Genomic DNA, 19,910 nt, shown 5'->3' on the forward strand with positions numbered 1-19,910 from the left:
CCTTTGATAAAGATAATTAGTATTTCGCCAGCTTATCATTTTTGTGACCCTCCCTCTCCCTCCTTTCTTAAGGGATTTGCTCTATATGGATATGCTGTTCTGAGACATGCCCTATAAAGTTTGGGTCCTTATGATATAAACGAGTCCTTACTTACAATTTTTTTTATCTAGCTAAATAACTCAAAATAAAAGACTCACCCTAGTAAAACAAATATCTGCAACACATTTATATTTGATCTTTATTAACTTAGAAAGAATCACAGAGGAGGGTGACCCCTTTTCATTTCATCACCACCAGTAAAATCTCATCCGAAAAAACATTACTTTCACCTCTTGATTTTAATGATCAATAATTTGCCCATTAGTAACACAGTAAACTCCACATCAACACAACATCCTAAACAGCAGTCTAAAGTGCACACATCAAATAAAGAAGCCAACACAATACTAAGACAGCTAAGAGCTCCAAAAAAAAGCCAGCATGTTCACATCCACAGACAAACACTAATCACCAGCCCAACCATTCATTCATCAAGAGCAATTAACCACCAGCACATGAATGCACAGCCCACAGACACACACAGAACACAATCCAAGCCAAAGTACAGCAGCTAGCCAAATACTGGATGAGCAGCCCGCCTCCCTGCCGTTGAAAACATAGTCATTAATACAGAGAGAGGTGAGCGGTACAGAGAGCAGAGAGAGAGGTGCGCGGAGAGCAGGATGGATGAAGTTGGAGTTGCTTGTTTTTATTACCTGGAGGTGAGGAGTAGTGTCAGAGACAGTGTCTGGTGGCCAGAGAAGGAAAGCTGTTGGTGTTGTTTGCAGTGGTGAGGAGCAGACTGGGGTGTCACAGGGGGAGAGGGGCTTCTATCTTTTCTCATCACTCCAACTGTGTTTATAGAGGCTCGCATCATAAACAAGACAACGCCGCCACTGCTCTTCCCTGCCTCTCTCGAAGCCCTGTTCATGCATACTTAAATCACCCCCGTCGCCCATTAAAAAACGGCCTTCCTGACAATTATTCTATCATTTCCAGTTGTCACTGGGCAATTACCAACAGGCAGCCCCTCTCGGACAGGCCCAATGGGAAAGATCAGAAAGAGAGAGAGAGAGAGGGAGAGAGGGGGGCTGGTGCCTGCTTTCTCAGGCAGAGAGAGGGAGTAAAAAAAGTGCCCAAAATGGAAATTTATAGCCTAGACACAGCGCCTTCTCTCTCCTGACACGCAGGAAATAATTAGACCATCATACACCCGGCCTGCCGACCGCTGATGAAATATATCACAATTACTTGAAAACACTACTTATCATTTCATTCTCCTTTTTTATTGCCTTTGAAAGACATTACAATTATTACGGCTCGGTTTCTGATCTGAGAGTGACCTTCAAAAACTATTTTTTTTGTGGGGTTTTTCCCGCTGCTTTTGGCTAGTGAGTGAGAGGGTAAGTGAGTGAGTGAGTGAGTGCAGCGTGTGTGTGTTTGTGTGGGTAGGGGGGGGACATTTACACGCGTACATGTAGAGTGTCTGACTCCTCACAGGATGCGAGCCGGGTCTCCCCTCGGGCCTCGTCTGCACGCTTGCCAGGCAACTCTCTCTCACACCGCTCTCTCTCAACACACATCTGCTACTTGCAGGAGCTCTCCTTCTCTCTCCCTCAAACGCACACACACACACACACACACACACACACACACACACACACACACACACACACACACACACACACACACACACACACACACACACACACACACACACACACACACACACACACACACACACACACACACACACACACACACACACACACACACACACACACACACACACACACACACACACACACACACACACACACACGAGCGAGCTACCTCAGCTCTCGCCGGCACAGCCTGCATCCCTACCTGGCGGCGCGTCGAGGGGAACTAACTAACCGGCTGAGGGAGAACCGCAGCTGAAAGGGAGCGTTTTGGGACACCCTGGGAGAGAGGTATGTGTGCCTGGCTTTATTTCTAGCACAGCTCAGTGCCTTTCTCAGCGTCTCCGTCTCTGTGTCGCTGTCTAAACAGGCAGAATAGGATGAGTGGGAGAGAGCGAGTGGAGCAGCCTGTAGCCTCGGCTCTGTGCACTGTGCTCCGGGAGAGAGAGAGTAGTAGAGCTCTTAAAAACAATTAGACATGTCGCTCTATCTATTACTGGATAACTGCCCTCAGACCACACCACACAGAACTACCACGACACACAGAACTACCACACCACACAGAACTACCACGACACACAGATCTGTTCACAAACACAAATCATCGATACAAACTGCCAATAACGTAAAGCAGAGAGAGAAAGTAGCCTACCTTTTAAACAATGACAAGAGAGAACTCCACTCCCCCGGGTAAGAGGCATTTGAAGATATTCTTAGAAGCCTCGGAGCGTTAACGGCGCATCAAGTGGGGGGGGTGTCACTGGTAGAAAACAGCTTCAGGGAGAGGGGGAACGAGAGAAAAAAAAGAGGAGAGAAAAATGTAAAAAAAATAGCTGACGCTAACTGTCAAAGACATCATCAAAGAGGTATTTACAGCAGTAATGACACCACTGTGACAGAGCACCTCTGCTCGGTCACGTCCAAGAACCATTGCACTTCTGGGTAATTAAAACAAATCAAGCATCCCCTCTGATTGTTTTGGCACCCGAGGACCAATCGTACACAAAAATCAGCGGTTTGATTGCAAGGGTAGAGGGGGAGGTAGGATTTGGCAGGGGTGTGGGAGGGGGTACGTTGGGTGGGGGGGGCAAGTTTTTTTTCCCTTTCTGCATAGCAAGCAGAAAGAGGAGTGACAGAGGTTCAGGAGCGGACCAGGTGTGATCTCCAAACAGTGAGTGCTTTTCTCACTTCCTTTCTCAGGAAGACACCAGTCACAGAAGAGTGTCGGCCTCTTCTGCCATGCAGCTCTCACGACTCTGATAAATATACCTCTTTCTTCCCTTTTTAGGGCAAGCTTGCAACAATGTGCTGTAAGCCTGGCGAAACTCAAAAATACCTCTTTACAGAGGAAGTATTCGAGCAGAGGGGAGAGGGGGGGAACAGCAGACAACCTTTGCAACCACTTCACAAAAGACACATTTGTCTTTACAGATGCCCATCACGCCTCACGTATTTTGCACAGTGCATTTCATCATTTAGCAATGGTTAATTGGAGCCAAAGAACAACCGTCTCCTCTGTCTGCCAGCTACATTGTCGCCAGTCTGACTGTGATGTATTGACATTCTTGCTGTACTGTAAACAACACACGCCGGCAGAAACGAGACGGAACATTTTGAGCTAATGCTGTTTGTCAATTTTCACTTTTTTTTGTTGTCTCTCTCTCCTTTCTCTCTCTCTCTTCTCTCTCTCCTGCATGCCACAGATGTTTTCCTTAGCTGCTCCAGCAGACAGGAATCTACGAGCAGAGAAGAAAGCCTCGGTCTCCCCCAGGAGAACAGTACAAAGCCCAGTCTGCACACAGCAGATGCAAAAGCAAGTCCATCTGCTACCAGCTCACAACGCCACATGGACTTGTGAGATTCAATCCTAGGCGTCGTCTGGCTGGCTGTGTTTGTGTAGACGCCACGGAAACAAGAGGAGGAGCGGCTGATGTGGAGGAAAGGGTCGATACAACTCACACAGGCTCCCCCAGACCTGAAACACACGTGTCCCCACAAGTGTGTGTGCTCGTGTGTGCTAGTGTGTGTGTGTGTGTGTGTGTGTGCACGCGCACAGGCGTAAGTGACTGTGTTTTGAAGTCTGCCGAATGAATGTGTACTCATGAAATTCAACAAACTATTCTTACAGCATAAACAAAGATAAACAGACACAACTTCACTGACAGTGAGAGTACGCGGAGCAGGAACTTTCATGCTCACGGAGATGCACCCAAGGCAGGCATGACAGATTTATTTAGTAAAAGATCTAGCCTCTAACTCGGGGTATAAGACCACTTGAACTCACAGCTCAGAGCGGTGTGTTGGCATGAGTTCACAGGCCCCGAATAGCACATTATATACCAACCAGCAGATTTGAGCTGTCTGATATCCTTATTAAATAAAAAGCAACAGCGAAAGCCAAAAAGCTTTAGCATTTTCATTTTGTCTTCACTGTCTGAAGCAGCGTGGTAAACACTAAACAAGATCAAGGGGGAGTTGTGCCTGAGAAACAGCTAGCTATACAAGATCTAAATTGCTTAGAGCACAAACATTGGGCCGAGCAATTACGCCCATTTTACTTTCAACACGTTGAGCTATGTGGCTATAATGCTCCTTCAACACCCCATAAACCACTTGGAAGATAAACACAAGACAGTCCTCTGGGCGTTGAAAAGCCACCCAGCCACCCTCCTTGACATTGTCGGCCAGAGAACAACAAGACATTGTGGATCACTAACACTTCACTGTATGTTTTCTGCCTGTATTTCGTTCCAGGCCTTCACACCACCAAGGTCAACAAACAACGCCACCAGCGTCTCTTCACCGTGGCAGAAGAAGAGACATGGGTAGCGGGGGGGGTAAAGAGGAGGGTAGTGCCGGGGTGGGGGATGGTAATAACTACGGCAGTTGTAGTGGTGGTGTAGGTTTCTATCTCTGAGCGATGGCATCATTTCCATAGCAACCCTCTAACTATTAATTTCCAATTAAAGCAGACACAAAGCGCGTTGCCCGGGGCCATCAGACAGTGTCAAGAGCCTCATCTCTACATTCCACACTTCCACACTGGAGACTGAGACCATGGCTTCCGCCACCACCATCACCACTAGCGTCATTGGGCTAGTCAATTTCACAGGCAGCAACTTGGGCTCAGGGGCTGACACAGAGATACCCAGAGCCTCTTTCACCTTACCCACCATTAGAATGATTTATTATGGCCAAAACACTTCAACGCTGAAACAAATGGGAATTAAGAGGAGGGGGAAAACACTGGTGTGGAACTGGCACTTAGAGGTGCTGCGTTTGAAAAATGCATTAAAAAAAGGAGCCCAGCAATTAGCATGAGAGAGAGAGAGAGAGAGATAGAGAGATGGAGAGAGAGGGAAAGATTGAAAGAGAAACCCTATGGCAGGGTTCCCCAACTGACGGCCCCCAGGCCGAATTTGGCCTGTGGGTGGTTTTATTTGGCCCCCCAAGTATTCTGAGTAAAAAAATATACATTTTTGTTGTTAGAATTTTCATTGCGAGACATAAAAGACTGTAAAAACACCAGGAACACCAGCTCGAAGTGATTTTAATTTTGGAAATCCGTTCCCAAGGATTCCCACGCATAATAGAGACACGTGATCATATACAAATGTAAGCAAGGTTTGAAATGATGATGTTTTAGTCAAATATTATATCCGTTTGGGATATATAAGAGAGTTAAGAACAAGTCTACAAATGATTTGTAATTATGTTCCGCCTACCCGACCATCCAATGAAAAACAAATTGGCCTGCGGCTGAATGTAGTTGATGATCCTGCCCTATGGCTTGTGTGTGCAGTGACTGAGAGAGTGTGTATTTGTTTCAGCCCTTTGCCCAAACGCCATGATGTTCACTTTGCATGGAGGGTTATCCACTTGAATTCACTCCCCCTCTCCCCTCCCCTTTAAACTAGACTAGATCAGAGCTACAATATACAATATGCAGTGAACAGCTGAATATAATGTACCTCTCAAAACCAAACACACTGCACTGGTACTGGCAGTTGGACTACATACAGACAGACACCTGCAGTATTTCAATAGAATGAACATTCCTATTAGTATATCTAAAAACAGACCACCTTCGTGTTGTTTAGGTTTTGGGGCTCCTGAGTGGCACAGCGGTTTAAGGCACAGCCTCTCAATGCTATAGGCATCACCACAGACCTTGGTTCGATTCCAGGCTGTATCACAACCGGCTGTGATTGGGAGTACCATAGGGCAGTGCACAATTGGCCCAGTGGTGTCCGGTTTAGGGTTTGGCCCGGGGTAGGCCGCCATTGTCAATAAGAATTTATTCTTAACTCTCTTGCCTAGTTAAATGAAGGTTAAATCAAATAAAATGTCACTACGATATGTTTCCAAAAGCAAACCTGAATAGCACAGTTATAGTTTATGAATACACAAACACACTAACAAGACATAATGATCTTAAGCCTTTCCATTTTTCTCCCCACAACAAGTTCAGTGTGGCCATAATGGACCATTAGAGCGCAGTGATTGTATTACAGGAGGCTGAACATTTGAATATGCTGTACTTAAGCAACTGGAGTATCCATGGCAACTTCCCTGTGCCTTGCTTAGAACGGTCCCTAATGAAATCCATATTAAGTAGCCGATAATGAGAGTGTCCAAACATATTTGCATAGATATTTCAGATGAAGGGAGAAGTGGGGGAAAGGGAGAGACAGAGAGCTGCTGCCACATTCACAACGGCAAGAATATGTTTTTAATCAGTCATTCGTCGACAAGAGAAGCAGGAGCCGGCCCCGACTGTGCCAAACAGCTGTATTGAGAAAAAAAAGTCAAATTCAAATTCACAGCGACTTAGAGTATTAATCAAGATGTACAGTATGCCACTTCCATCCAGTGGTTAAAAGGGAACTGTTAAGTGAATAGTTCAAACTGGTGGTCACTGGGCAGCTCACCAACCCTAACCTTCTAGGCTGGCTGCCTGCCTCTCTTTAGTCTTCCTCCCTCCCTACACAGGAGTCTCTCATTTGACTTCCATTTGCGACTTTGGCCCGGTGCCCAACAGGACATCCCAGAGTGAGTGTTTGCTTGACTCAATATCAACAGGCCGAAAACGCAGCTCGAGGTGGAACTGCCCAGCATTCAGTTCCTATTGAAAATAAACCGGACAGAACTATCAACATGCGCCACGAGGAGCCACGTATAGCAGTCGCTCAGCGCCGTTCCACTGGTTTCAGCTCTCTCTCTCTCTTCTCTCACTGCTCAATGATACCTGCCTGCCTAGCTGCACCCCTTCTCTCCCCTTCCACCAGCCCCCAGCTTGCAGGCAGGGCCAACCGAAGTGTATACGTTACTGCTGCAGCAGAGAGGAAAAATAAAAGAGATCGAAATGACAGAAGTCAGACAGTTCAAGCTGACCGGGCACTTCAAACAGAAAAACTGGGGGAGAACGCGACAGACACTCCAGGTTAAATTGGCTCTTCGGCGCTCCGCTCTTCTCTCTCCCTTTAAAATGTAGGTTTTCTTCAAAAGACGTATTTGAATTAGACGCGTTGATAAAATCAAAGGCTCGGCTGTGTGGGTAAATTTAAACAAGTAAGTGCACCTCACAGCAGTTTACCTATTATACAGCAGATTGGAGACAGATGAAAGTCTAGTAGCCTAGCATAGCAGACATCATCCCCTTTTTTCACAGTAGATATTATCATATTGTAAAGGCTGCAATATGATAATATTGAAAAATACATGGATATCGGGTATTAATGTTCCTGGCCGGCAAGGTGTCGTCAGATAGATGAAAGAGAATGGTTAAGGATTCATACAATAGCCCGCTCCCACAAGTGTATTTTCTGCTAACGATAAATAGAAAAGCCATTTCTGACATTCATACACTGTGTGCCGAGTATCTCATGGATTCCCATAGTCTTCCCATAACAATAGCTACACAGGTAGAATAAAGAGTTAAGACAAAGTCAAGTGAAATTCAAAAGACCTGCAGCACCAGTATTTTAACACACCACAAACTGCGTCTACTATGTCAACAACATCCTGGCTACACATGTTCAGGTACCCATTGTGCCATTGTAGATTCCATATTGTGGAGTTATGATAAGATAGTTTGAGAACATAGATACACCGAGTGTACAAAACATCAGGAACACCTGCTCATTCCCATGACACAAACTGACCAGGTGAATCCAGGTGAAAGCTATGATCCCTTATTGATTTCACTTGTTAAATCCACTTCAATCAGTGTAGATGAAGGGGAGGAGACAGGTTAAAGAAGTATTTTTAAGCCTTGAGACATGGATTGCGTATGTGTGCCATTCAGAGGGTGAATGGGCAAGACTAAAGATTTAAGTGCCTTTAAACGTTGCAGGTGCCAGGTGAGTGTGTCAAGAACTGCAACGTTGCTGGGTTTTTCCACACTCAACAGTTTCCCGTGTGTATCAAGAATGGTCCCTCACCCAAAGGACATCCAGCCAACTTGACACAACTTTGGGAAGCATTGGAGTCAACATGGGCCAGCATCCTTGTGGAACACTTTCGACACCTTGTAGAGTCCACGCCCCGACGAATTGGGGCTGTTCTGATGGCAAAACACGGTCCAACTCAAAAGGAAGGTGTTCCTCATGTTTTGTACACTCAGTGTATAGACAGTAGATTAGATAGTGTTTAAAAGGCCAGTGCTATCAACAGCAGTTTAGTGGTACATAGATCTGTCCTGTATGGTACTGGAGCTCCTCCTGAACACTTACCTCACTGTTCTGAGTTACCACTGACACACAGAGGCCATCCATTCATGACAGTAATACCATTCAACCAGACACCAATTACATGAAAGAAAACTTAAATAAATCCAGGAAAAATGGCATCTCGCCAAAGAATAATTAACTCATTATATGGAAATTTCAAACTTAAACGTTCTCCACACCGCTGCTAATTTAAACGTAATTTTTACTAGCCACTAATTCGGGATAGGAATTACATCTGGAGGTAATTCTCAGAATGGAACGGAGCCCAGTGGAGGCTACCCAAATAAAAAAGGGGAACTATTCAGGAGAGTGGGAGTTCCGGGCACTGAAACTGCACTTCTTGCAAAAAAATGTTTTCATCATGCTGTCATCTGTCTCGGTTTAAAGAAGACGTAGGTGTTGCAGGCAGAGAAAGATGCTTTCTGGAGATAGAGGGAGGAAGGGAAGGAGGGACAGAGAGAGAGCAAGGGTCAGGTAGGGTTGGACAGTATACCACCGGTAGACGCAGGGACCGGTTTGGGTTTTTACTTTACCTTCTATACCGGTATTTGAATGTTTGGTTTGTTAAATGTGATACGCCTAGTTTAATGTCAATTTTTATAGTTTACTTCGCTACTTGAGTCATCTCTCTCCGTGCCACTTTCCAATACAGACCGAGACACTCCCCCTGTCACTCAAGGAGCGCATTTGGTGTTCCTCGACAAGACATTTGCGTTCAGTCTGCATGTTCAATGCAGCACATGCAACCATGTTAATGACAACAATGCTGTTTTCACTTTTCTTCTTAATATAAATCCACTGGCGTTCTATAATGACACTATTCCTTTGTGTTTCTTACATCAGCTAGTTTGTCTTTTCTTAGCAAGTTGCCTAAATCTAGGGAGACGCTAATTGTTAGCCGCTAACGCTAATAGCTAGCTAATAAATGTACTGAGTAAGAGCAAACGTAGCTAGCTAATACAGCCTGATAATACCAGTGATGGTGTAGACCTAAACCAGCATGTTGTTTGTGCAACAGTATCTTCTAAATCAAAGAGGGATATGCAAAGCAAGGCAAGAATATGTTAGCTAAGAGAAAAACAATGTAGCCAAAGCTTATAGGGTCCCCTAGGAAACACTTATCAACACTTTTTGTTCCTACCGTCAAAATAACTCCTCACTGGCATTTTAATTCGTTGTCATCTCAAACAACACTGTATTCAAAGTGCCACTATTATAGTCTAACTATAGAATTAGAATAGTCATTATATTTCCATGATTCCAACAGTTTTGCTCTAATTGGCAAGTCAAATCGCAATTGCATCATTTGGTTAAAAATAAGTCCTAGATGATTTGCCCATATCGTGCACACACTACGTGGCAGTGTGGAAATTCTCTCAATTGAGCAGTGGTTTAAAGTACTTAAGTAAAAACGCTTCCAAGTACTACTTAAGTACATTCCTAAAGAAAATGCTGTACTTTTTACTCCATGCATTTTCCCTGACACCTAAAAGTACTCGTTACATTTTGAATGCTTAGCAGGACAGGAAAATGGTCCAAGTCACGCACTTGTCAAGAGAACATCCCTGGTCATCTACTGCCCTTGATTTGGAGGACTCACTACACAGTAATTCTTTGTTTGTAAATTATGTCTGAGTGTTGGGGTGTGCCCCTGGCTATCCGTAAATAAAAAACATATTTTAAAAAATGGTGCCATCTGGTTTGCTTAATATAAGGAATTAAAAATGACTTATACTTTTACTTTTGATACTTAAGTACATTTTATCAAGTACATTTACTTTTGATACTTAAGTATATATAAAACCAAATACTTTTAGACTTTTACTCAAGTATAATTTTACTGGGTGACTTTCACTTTTACTTCAGTCATTTTCTACTAAAGGTATCTTTACTTTAACTCAAATATGACATGTGGGTACTTTTCCACAACTGCAGTTGATTGCAGGAAATGCAGAAATGATAAAAGTGCTGATATTTGTTTTGGTTGAAGTTGAAATGAACAGTACAAAACAATCAGAATGGAGATGTGTTGCCACCCTAGGATCACTCACTACTCATAAAGCAAACATAGAACTTTTATTATTCAAAAACTAAAAATACCGTCATACCGTCCAATTAAAAAAAAAAAAATACAGTGATATAATATTTTGAACATATCGCCCAGCCCTAGGGAAAGGGAGAGAGCTACTCCAGATGAACATCTGTGGAGACCCATGGCATGGGGGGGGGGGGGGGGTTGTGTAAAAGGCCAGGTGGTCAGAGTGGACCTGCAAGCTGGTGGGATGCCAGCTCTGTTGAGTCTTGGTTCATAATTAGCTCTTCACTCAAGCTGGGGGAAAACACACACCTGAGGTTCTGGAACTGAGATTCTGGGCCAGCTCTCTTTATTTTACCGCACCTGATGTTAAACTTCTGGTCAACCGTCTCAAAGAATTTACTCAATGATGGTACAGTAGTTGCTTGTCTGGAAACTTTTGTGTAATGTAACATTTTTTTATCAGGTAGACTGCTAAAACTCTGCATTCACAAAGGAGGAAGTGAGGTAGGGAAAGAGGCAGGAGATAGAGATTCAATTGTGAGCATGGCAAAACACACCAATCAAACTTCTTTCACCATCAGAAAAGGGGGAGGGATTTAAAAAGTTTGGTTTCCAACAATCCAATAGAGTGAAAAGTTGCTCTGTGGAGGGGACGCTTACATTCAATACAGAACCGTGCAGTTCCGCAATATAAGCCACAACCACCCCCCTCCACCTCCTCTCCAACAGAAAATGTTTTTCCAAATGAAAATAAACTGAGGCCGGCTGGTTTGAGGCAGTTAAACTCGGGAATATGAGATCAAATAAAGGCTCCTGTGGAGGCTGAAAGGAGAAATGAAATCACTTCTGAGAGGGAGATGTACCTCGTAATAAAATTACTTCTTTATATCTTTCTAAACGGCACATTTTCCCCAGGAGTGGTTAAGGCTGTCCTCGGTCAAAGACAGCATGCAAGTAGCAATTTTTATTTCTGGTAGACGATTCTGTGATACACTTCTCGAGACTCAGTGTGATGCTCTGCAATTTGCCTCGGAAAAACTAAAAAAGTCTTTCGGCAACAAGTTTTTGGCTGAACTTTGGTGGAGCTTAGAAGTCACTTTGATGGTTTTCCGGAACATGTCCATGTCAATGAAAACTCCAATGTTCCATCCAATTGAAAATACAGGGAATGGCAATAAGCTTCACATTGCTTTTCAACGACAAACTGTCCGTTCCAGTGCACTCTTGTATGGTGGGCTCAAGTATGTAGTAGATTGCCAACCGTCCATGGGCATATACCACAAACAAATACAGACTCATCTTGCAGAGTAGGACAGTGAATCAGAATAACATCACTTTGAAAATAGTTACCTACTGCAATTATTCCAAAGCCATTCCATTTGGCATTGGTAAAATTGACTTAACACAGAGTGGCCGAGCTTGCGTAACTACCTACAGTAAACAACATGTCATTGATTTTGCCGGTTTTTAAATAAGGTACACTAACAATAACTTTCAGTCCCACATTTTAGCCATAGCCAGGCAGCCAATGTATGAGAGGACATTTGCAATCTGGAGGAATACATTATAGTTTATTATAAAGTGCCTAATAAATGTTTAAATAAAAATGCTTTAGCCGGAGAAATGAGCCACTTACCAGTTTTCTTCCTCACTACCTTAAAAGCTGTCCACATTCAGGGCTCTGAGTGGAGGGAAAAGCAGACTGTGATGGCAATAAAAGCAGGACCAGATGCACAATTGATCAAAACAGAAATTGATGGTGGTCTTGAGAGCGGCGTACATGTTGTAATATGGCTGATTCAAAATGACAAGGGGAAAAGTCATATTTTCAGTGATCCCATTTGAGTGGCTAAACTCAAGAAGTAAAAAAAAAAAAAAATGTCCTGTGCAGTGTAGGCTACAGTGGACATAACTCAGCGAACACCCTCATTTTGTAGAAATTGCCCACAAATGAAAGAAATCCTGTCTGTAGTCAAATCTTGACTCTTGGAGAGAACACGTTTAAAAAAATATATGTTTTAATAACTTTTGATGTATTTTTAAATGGGGGTTGTGAAGGTTAATCTAAGAAAGCACAACACTTTTAAACACATTTAAAGCAATTACCTGAAGTCATTCCCAAGTCCCTAACGGTTACAACAAATGTGTGATGTGTTCTGTGTTTCTCCAACAGGCTTGTTTTTTACTCTCTTGGCATGCAATTAAATGGTTCGCGACAAGCTCATGATATTTTGCTGAGACAAAATTCATCTCTGCGTAATAGGGAACCTCATTTTCTCCGACAATTCCGGGACTGTGTTTACAAACATTCAATTCATAAGTTAGGTTACATGCACTTAGAGAGCATTCTCACTACAGATCCTTTCACATCAGATCCCAAAATAGTCATTGGATTGAGCATCTAATGCAGCTTAAGTCATCTACTGGGAGGTTGTTGTGAAGTTATTATCTCGATGTGTTTTAATGTACAACACATACACCCAATTATACTGTATTTAGAGAGTGTACTAACTTGGGAGAACATTCAAACACCACTTTCTTTCCATTGTGCCCTTCCCCGTCAAAGCCTGTTCCTGTCTATTGAGAAAGACGGATGGCAGAGGGGCTGTTTCTGACAGCTTAAAAGTACCCATCAGCTGCTGCAGAGACGTTTCACAGCCCATCCCGCCAACCCATCCACCCTGCACCTCCTCAAACAAACAGCAGACTCGACTTCAAATACATAGCAGGACTATTAGGTAATCCCTCCTTTGTTCAGACCCACCGAGCCTTCCTGACTAACCAACCTCCCTCCCATCTTCTGGGTTGCCTCTCAAATGGCACCCTTTTCCCTTTATAGTGCACAACCTTTGACCAGAGCCAGTACGGTCTCTGGTCAGAAGTAGTGCCCTATAAAAAAGAGTAGGCCGCCATTTGGTACGGAGCCTTCTTCGCTGTTCCAAACTCCTGCCCCTGTCCCAAACTGACAACGGAACACTTCACGCTGACAGAAACACATAGGAGGAGTGTTTGATGATGAATGATAGTAGGAATTATCTGGGAAAATATGCACATGGTACCTTATGGCATTGAGGTAAAGCATTTGTTGTGTCACGATGATGATGACAGTTCTTTGGTTTAAAGAGAAGATGGGGGGAAGGGGGGGGGCGACACAAGGGCTCTTTGTTTGGACTGGACAAATCTGGGGTTTCCTTTTGGATATTCAATATCCTGCAAGGTACCCAACAGAGTTACAGTAGTCTAGTGTCTGGAAGTTTAGCTAGGAGGAGGGAGCACAAGGAGCAGAGGTTCACTAAGTGAGTCTGTGTATTGTTGAATGGCTTTTTAGAGCAATTGCTGAGTGATTTGCGTGAGTCGCTCCAACAAAGCCTGGCAAATCAATCTGTGAAGAAATGCTACACAGGCCAGATGTGGCACTACTGCACAAAAATACACAAAATGACCCCCTTGCAAGAAGACCCTATAGAGCCTAAAGTACTTAAAGTACACAAAATAATACGGTTCAATGCCAAAATGCTGACAGCCTACTTTCTGTTGAATACCTGCTTGTTATTTTAGGTGTCTTTTCTGAGGTACAATATACAATGTCAAAGGACGTGTGAATGCAAACGTCTTACTCTGAAATGCATCTTCTACCTTATTGACTTTATAAGATGCCAGGAAGAATGAAAGACACACTTTTTTTATTTACAATAGTTCTGTTTCTAAACTCTCACCACACAATTCCAAAGGCTTGCTTTAGGGAGCTGAAATTTTCACACCTTTCAAAGCCACAAAATGTGATGTTTTTGGGGTTTCTGCAGCTGCTGCTCTGCACTAATGCAAGACGGTGTCATATGAAAAATATTCCTCTCCCCCCCAAACCACAGGCCTGGTCATTAATGAAATACAGGCCATGCAGTGAGGTCATACAAAGTCTAGATTTCAGCAGCTACACTTAAAAACCGCTCAGAAAGAATAGAGAAACATGAACACAAATCAGATTTCCAAGCTCCAAGGACAGAGAAAAATAAATAACTATAAGAGAAAGTGCAGCACAGCCCCTGCCCTCCTCTTACATTTTCCTAGAACTTTGCAAACAACCGTCAACTACTGCTCAGAAACAGTTCACAATGAGAGCAGACTAAACAATCAGATCCCAGCCAAGGAAAATGCTAAGCAACTCTGCACACAGGATGTCTCACCCTAATTGCCAACTATCAAATCTCACAAAGGAATCTGTCCATTTGGCAAAAGTCTTATAGCAAAAGCTGTTGAAATGTCATTTTCAAAAGTGTCAACTTTTTACCGGGGGAAAAAAGAGGACGAATAGTTTTGAAAGGAATTTCTTCTTATTATTGTTTTTTACATTTGGCTTTGTATGATTCATTTTTTAGGTGGTTTATAAGGCTTACAGGAAGCTATGCAGACTGTGTGAGTGTTACAAAGAAAGCATTATTAGACAAAGGGTGTTTGGGGTCTTGTAAACTAATGATTAAAATCCCAAGCAGTTAGATAAACACATTAAATTGGTCCCTGAAGACACTAAGACTCAGGAAGAAAGAGAGAAGAGAGAGAAGGGAGGAAAAGGGAGAGAGAGAGACGGGGGGCGCGGGAGGGGGGTTACTGGGGAGGAGAGACAGGGTAACTGGGATCAGGGGACAGACAGGGTAACTGGGATCTGGGATCAGGGGACAGACAGGTAGGAGGGAGACTGGGAGGAGGGACCGGGACTTGAAAAAGAGGGCTAATCGGACTGTCACTCCACGTGGCGCTCTGTTTTTTACCCAGTTTTTTCCTCTTCTTCAGTCAGAGTCGTGCTCTGAGATCCCCAAACTTCAAACAACCAAAATACCAGCACATTCATAAAACAGAACAGAACTACTGGGAATTAAAGAAGGCAGGGGGGGGACACACACACCAAACAGGTAGCAGGCCTCAACAGCAGATGGTAAAATTAACATTTCAACAGTTCCTTCCTTTCATGTAGGTCTCGGCAGTGCTGCCGCTGTTTTTTTCTGGGAAAAAAATGTAAGGGCTCGGTTTGGAAAGATGCAGGGGTGGAAAAAGCATCTGGAAAAGGGGGGAAAGAGGAATATTGGCTTATTGCTCCTGATGGTCCTCTTCTATGAAAAATTAAATAGGTCTGTTTTGCAGGTTTCCCTCTCCAGAGTGCTCTAAGCTGCGTTATGGAAACCTCATCTTGGTAATTTATACGCGAAAGAACACCTGGCGATGAAAGAAAATACAATCAAACCCAATACCTCTCTTTAATCGCACAAATTTACAGTTCCCAATGAGTGGCATTGAGATGAAGACACATACACACAGCTTCATAGAGTTCACATTTAATTTAGCATAAACATCGAGCCGTGTTCGTCAAAAGATGCTCTTGAGATGTTATCAGAAAGAGACATATTTATCAGAAAGACAGCAAAGCATCTCTAAATAAAAGTAAAGACGCAGAACAGCCGGTCTCATTTCAGCCCATTCCAACGGAACGGCTCTGTAGTGCCCATTAATTTGGACACGGTTATGGCTAAATTACATGTGTTCCACCGCTGTGACATTTTAAATGCAATTAAAAGCTGGTTATGAAAGTGTGTGGACTTTCTCACGATGAAGGGAAAGGGAATCACTTCCGTGATTAACATGCAAACGAGCTCACGCTGGCAGAGTAGATTGGGGTTTGAAAACCTCAATTACTTTTGTGTGATTATCTATTTACCAGTACACAGATTTCCATTTTTCATCTCCACCATGGGGAGACAACCCCCACCCCCCCCCTGGCAATGATCCGGGCTCAATTATACTCCCATCTTTATTTGTGATGCAGATATTACTGAAATACAAACCCTGGTTCATTTTCACTATGATATCACCTTTATACAGGGCATTCATACGGGGGAGCATTAGAAGACCAACACCTATGAATGCTATGCTTAACCATGTGGTTTGGAGCACATAATATCCCCCCCCCCCGGTCCCAAACCACCCCCCCTCCATATTTAAACTCAGTTTGATTCATACTTGAAAACAGCAGCTCCCGTCTTGAACACTATCTCTTTCTCAGCCATTATGCTTTTGCATTTGATACTTTTAAGTTAGAGAAAGAACAAAGAATTAGAGGCTTTTCAAATGCGTGGAGGCCTTTACTGAAACACTACTGACAGATAGTTACCAGTATATCAAGTGTGGCGGCGGAGGTAGGTAAAGATGTGGATTTAAATGAACTGCTGCAGCCATAGAAACACCCTCAGTCATATTATGTACCGCCTGGTTGATGCAATTATCAACGGAGCGCCTGGCAGCATCAGAGGAATCTAATTTAATTCATTTTAAACGGGTGAATAACTACACAATTCCTGTTGTAAAGAGATTTATATTGAAAATGAAACATTACTAGAATTCAGGAATTGGCAATGCTTGGGAAATACTAAACAATAGGGAAGGCTACGCTCCACCTTTGAAGAGGTACGGACGAACAAGAGGTCCGCTTAGGAAACAATGTTAGTATCAACGGTGAAGATATATCGTTAACCCCTGAAATAAGGCAAGTATTCGGCCATAGCTGTACTGTGTCTGCCACACTGATACTCAACTATCAGGTTTGAAGTAATATCATAACTTACTTTTGAACAAATTCAAGTATTGTTTCGTTTGTGAGTGTTCCTCCTGAACTTGCTTCCCGGAGCCATAGATACATCCAGGGAAAGCCACTCTGTCTCAGGAGTAGAAGAGGGATCCAGGCTCTTTTGGAGCGTGCGGAACATACATAAAACGTCCCCTGTTGCTTGGGCCGGGGGCGCAGAGGAGGAAAAAGGAAACAGTGCCACCAAGTGACATTTCTGAGGATCCCTCAAGTGCTTAAGACAGACAGATCCCCCCCCCCCTTCTGATTAGAGCTCTGACAGTAACAGTAAGATATACTTAAGCCTTCACTGTAGTGATCAGTGTTTGTGTTAACAACAATAACAGATAAGGTATTTGCCACTGACTAACTTGCACATATTTACAGATATTCAAAAAGGTTTTTCAAATAGATATCTTCATAAATCCGACGAAAGATATAGCCAGTACAGTGTGAAGGCGATGGGTTGTTCAGTAGACGGTGTTAATACACTACAGCGGAAGTTGAAGGCACAAGAGAACAAATGGAATAACTACCATTCAAATCCTGTTGCATGGCCCCTCTGTTAGTGTAGAGCATAACTGGAGCAGGTAACAAAATGGCAGTAGGTAATGTGACTGAATGTAATGGCTGGTTCAGTAGAGGTGCTTTAGTTACATAATGGATGGGCAGTGATGCTGGCTGGTCTGAATTGCGGCTATTCATGAGTTGCACACTGCATCACAATATTTTTTGGAACATTAGTTTTAGGACTGATTGCCCGACAGGGATTTCTACTCAATGTATTGTCAATGAGCCCTGTTGAAGATTTCATCCGAAGTGCATAACAGTGGCTTGGAAATACAATGACATTCCAAACGGAGGAAAATAATTTGCAGGAAAACCTTTGGTCGTCATTTTTATGTCGCCAGATTGACTTTAGACGCAGCTTAATGCGAGACCACCGGATTTGAGTTAGCTAACGTTAGTATCGCTAGCATTTTTTTTTACGAACTTTGCTAGCTAATGACAACATTGCCATGTTGTCTAAAGTCAATTTGACCACATGATAATGATGGCAAAGTTGTTTCCCACTAAATATTTGCCTACTTCAGCAATGTCATCGTATGTATTTCCAGGCACTATAGTGTGATTTAGATGAAACAGTCATTAGCCTCTGTTCAGAATGCCCTGGGCTTGTCACGATGGTTGGGCACCACTATGGTGGAGTGTGGCTTGAGAACGTTCAGAACAATGGCATGACGTGACCAAGTGACGGAGGTGCAACCAATGAATAGGTCCCCAACTACCAAGGTCCCCAGTCTACCAGATTCACACTGGTATATGCTCACTATCTAAATGTAGGCATTTCTTAGCAGCTCTTGGGGACACAGATAATTAAGAATCATGAAATGCCTTCTAAGCAATGCTCATATCAATTGCATTGTGTGTACAGTTCAACGTAAGAATTCCAACTAACAAGAGAATACAAACAATTTATGAAAATCCATAACCTTGCCCATTGTTTACACGTCCTTTCACCCGGGACACATATGCACTCGAGGATGTATAGGCCATGGAAAACGAGGTGTAGACACTGCCGCCATCCCCGAGTGTGGAATGAAAATGTGCATAATTAAACCTATATAAAAGCTAATTACATAAATAAATGAGTGAGGGTATCACAGAGAGAAAGTGTGTCTGTTTATATCCAGTGTTTAAACCTCCCCCTTCCTTCCAGCCCTGTCTAAATCTATTGATCTGTGAAACACAGTACTCAGGGGAGGTGATTCACTTAATATCATACATCTAATGATGAGATGAATAACGATGATACCATTTGGTAATTAAACGTCTTACAAACCATTTAACTGACTGTGTGTCACAAAGGGGTCGCCAGAGGTCAGAATGATTGTTTTTCATTTTCACTGCTTCGGCGCGAAGGGAGGGGGGGGGGGGGGTGGAGAGAAACACTGAGAAACACTGTGTGACACAATGGTGAAATCACTTAATGGTTGTTAGCAGCTATACTGTAGTGCTAATCTTTATTGCTGTCAAGACACTTGAAAGGAAAACAAATTATTTAAAAAAAAGAAGAAGCAAAAGAACACGCCAAGACAAACATCTGGCCTTCATCATACTGTAGGAGTCTGAACAAATCTTTATTTTGAGAAACCTCATTAGCTTAGTTATAATGCATAATCTCACAAACAGAAAGAGACACGGCGACGTGGCGAATGAGTAAAATAAAGACATATTTAGTGATGATCTGTAGATATGGAGGAAGGGGCGGGGGAGGGACACTGGGGGGTGAGGCTTACTCTAGTATGTGCCTGCAGACACTTTGCCTGTGTGCATTAGTGTATCTGATCCACACAAAGGTGCATTCAACACACATGCAGAGAGCCAATTTACTGTCAACATCCACATTCTAATCCCTACTTACAGGCAATAATTACCTAATGTTGTGATGTCAGTGTGTTGTTCTGTAGACAGACAACTTTCCAAAGGGCCTGTACAGGCTAATCTCTAGCTAATGCCAGGAACATATGCTGTTGTCTAGCCTACGTGGAACTATACAGTCTTAGAAACAAAACTGCTATCAAGAATCAAAAAGGGTTCTTCCGCTGTCCACATAGGAGAATCCTTTGAAGAAATCATTTTTGGTTCCAGGTAGAACTGATTTGGGTTCCAGTTAGAACCCCTTAAACAGAGAGTTCTAACTGGAACCAAAAAGGGTTCTCCTATGAGGACAGCCCTTTTTTTAAACAGTGTATATGGTTAAACACTTCTAGGCCTTTTAACGGTTTAAAGGTTTAAGGGTTAACACATGTGAGGGGTTAACACACAC

The 19,910-nt window shown here is 43.2% G+C and overlaps 1 protein-coding gene and 1 long non-coding RNA gene across 17 annotated transcripts in view; one reads left to right on the forward strand and one right to left on the reverse strand.

Annotated features, from left to right (window-relative positions):
• The window catches only part of LOC123994671 (forkhead box protein P2-like), a 118,604-nt gene that overhangs the window by 78,202 nt on the left and 20,492 nt on the right, over positions 1 to 19,910 (reverse strand). Inside the window, exon 1 of one of the 16 annotated variants that reach the window (XM_046297554.1) lies at positions 2,354 to 2,456. The exons of 14 other annotated variants lie outside the window; for them this stretch is intronic. The gene's annotated coding sequence lies outside the window, so the exon portion shown is untranslated. Of the gene's footprint in view, positions 1 to 756; positions 967 to 2,353; positions 2,457 to 19,910 lie in introns of those variants that run through there. One more of the 16 variants, XM_046297555.1, reaches the window with a different exon arrangement.
• LOC123994673 lies at positions 1,771 to 4,105 on the forward strand. Its single transcript, XR_006831691.1, has 2 exons — positions 1,771 to 1,992; positions 3,405 to 4,105. It is a non-coding gene; the product is annotated as an uncharacterized LOC123994673 (long non-coding RNA).

The sequence above is a fragment of the Oncorhynchus gorbuscha genome, linkage group LG14, assembly GCF_021184085.1.
Source record: "Oncorhynchus gorbuscha isolate QuinsamMale2020 ecotype Even-year linkage group LG14, OgorEven_v1.0, whole genome shotgun sequence".
In the NCBI taxonomy this organism is placed as follows: domain Eukaryota; kingdom Metazoa; phylum Chordata; class Actinopteri; order Salmoniformes; family Salmonidae; genus Oncorhynchus; species Oncorhynchus gorbuscha.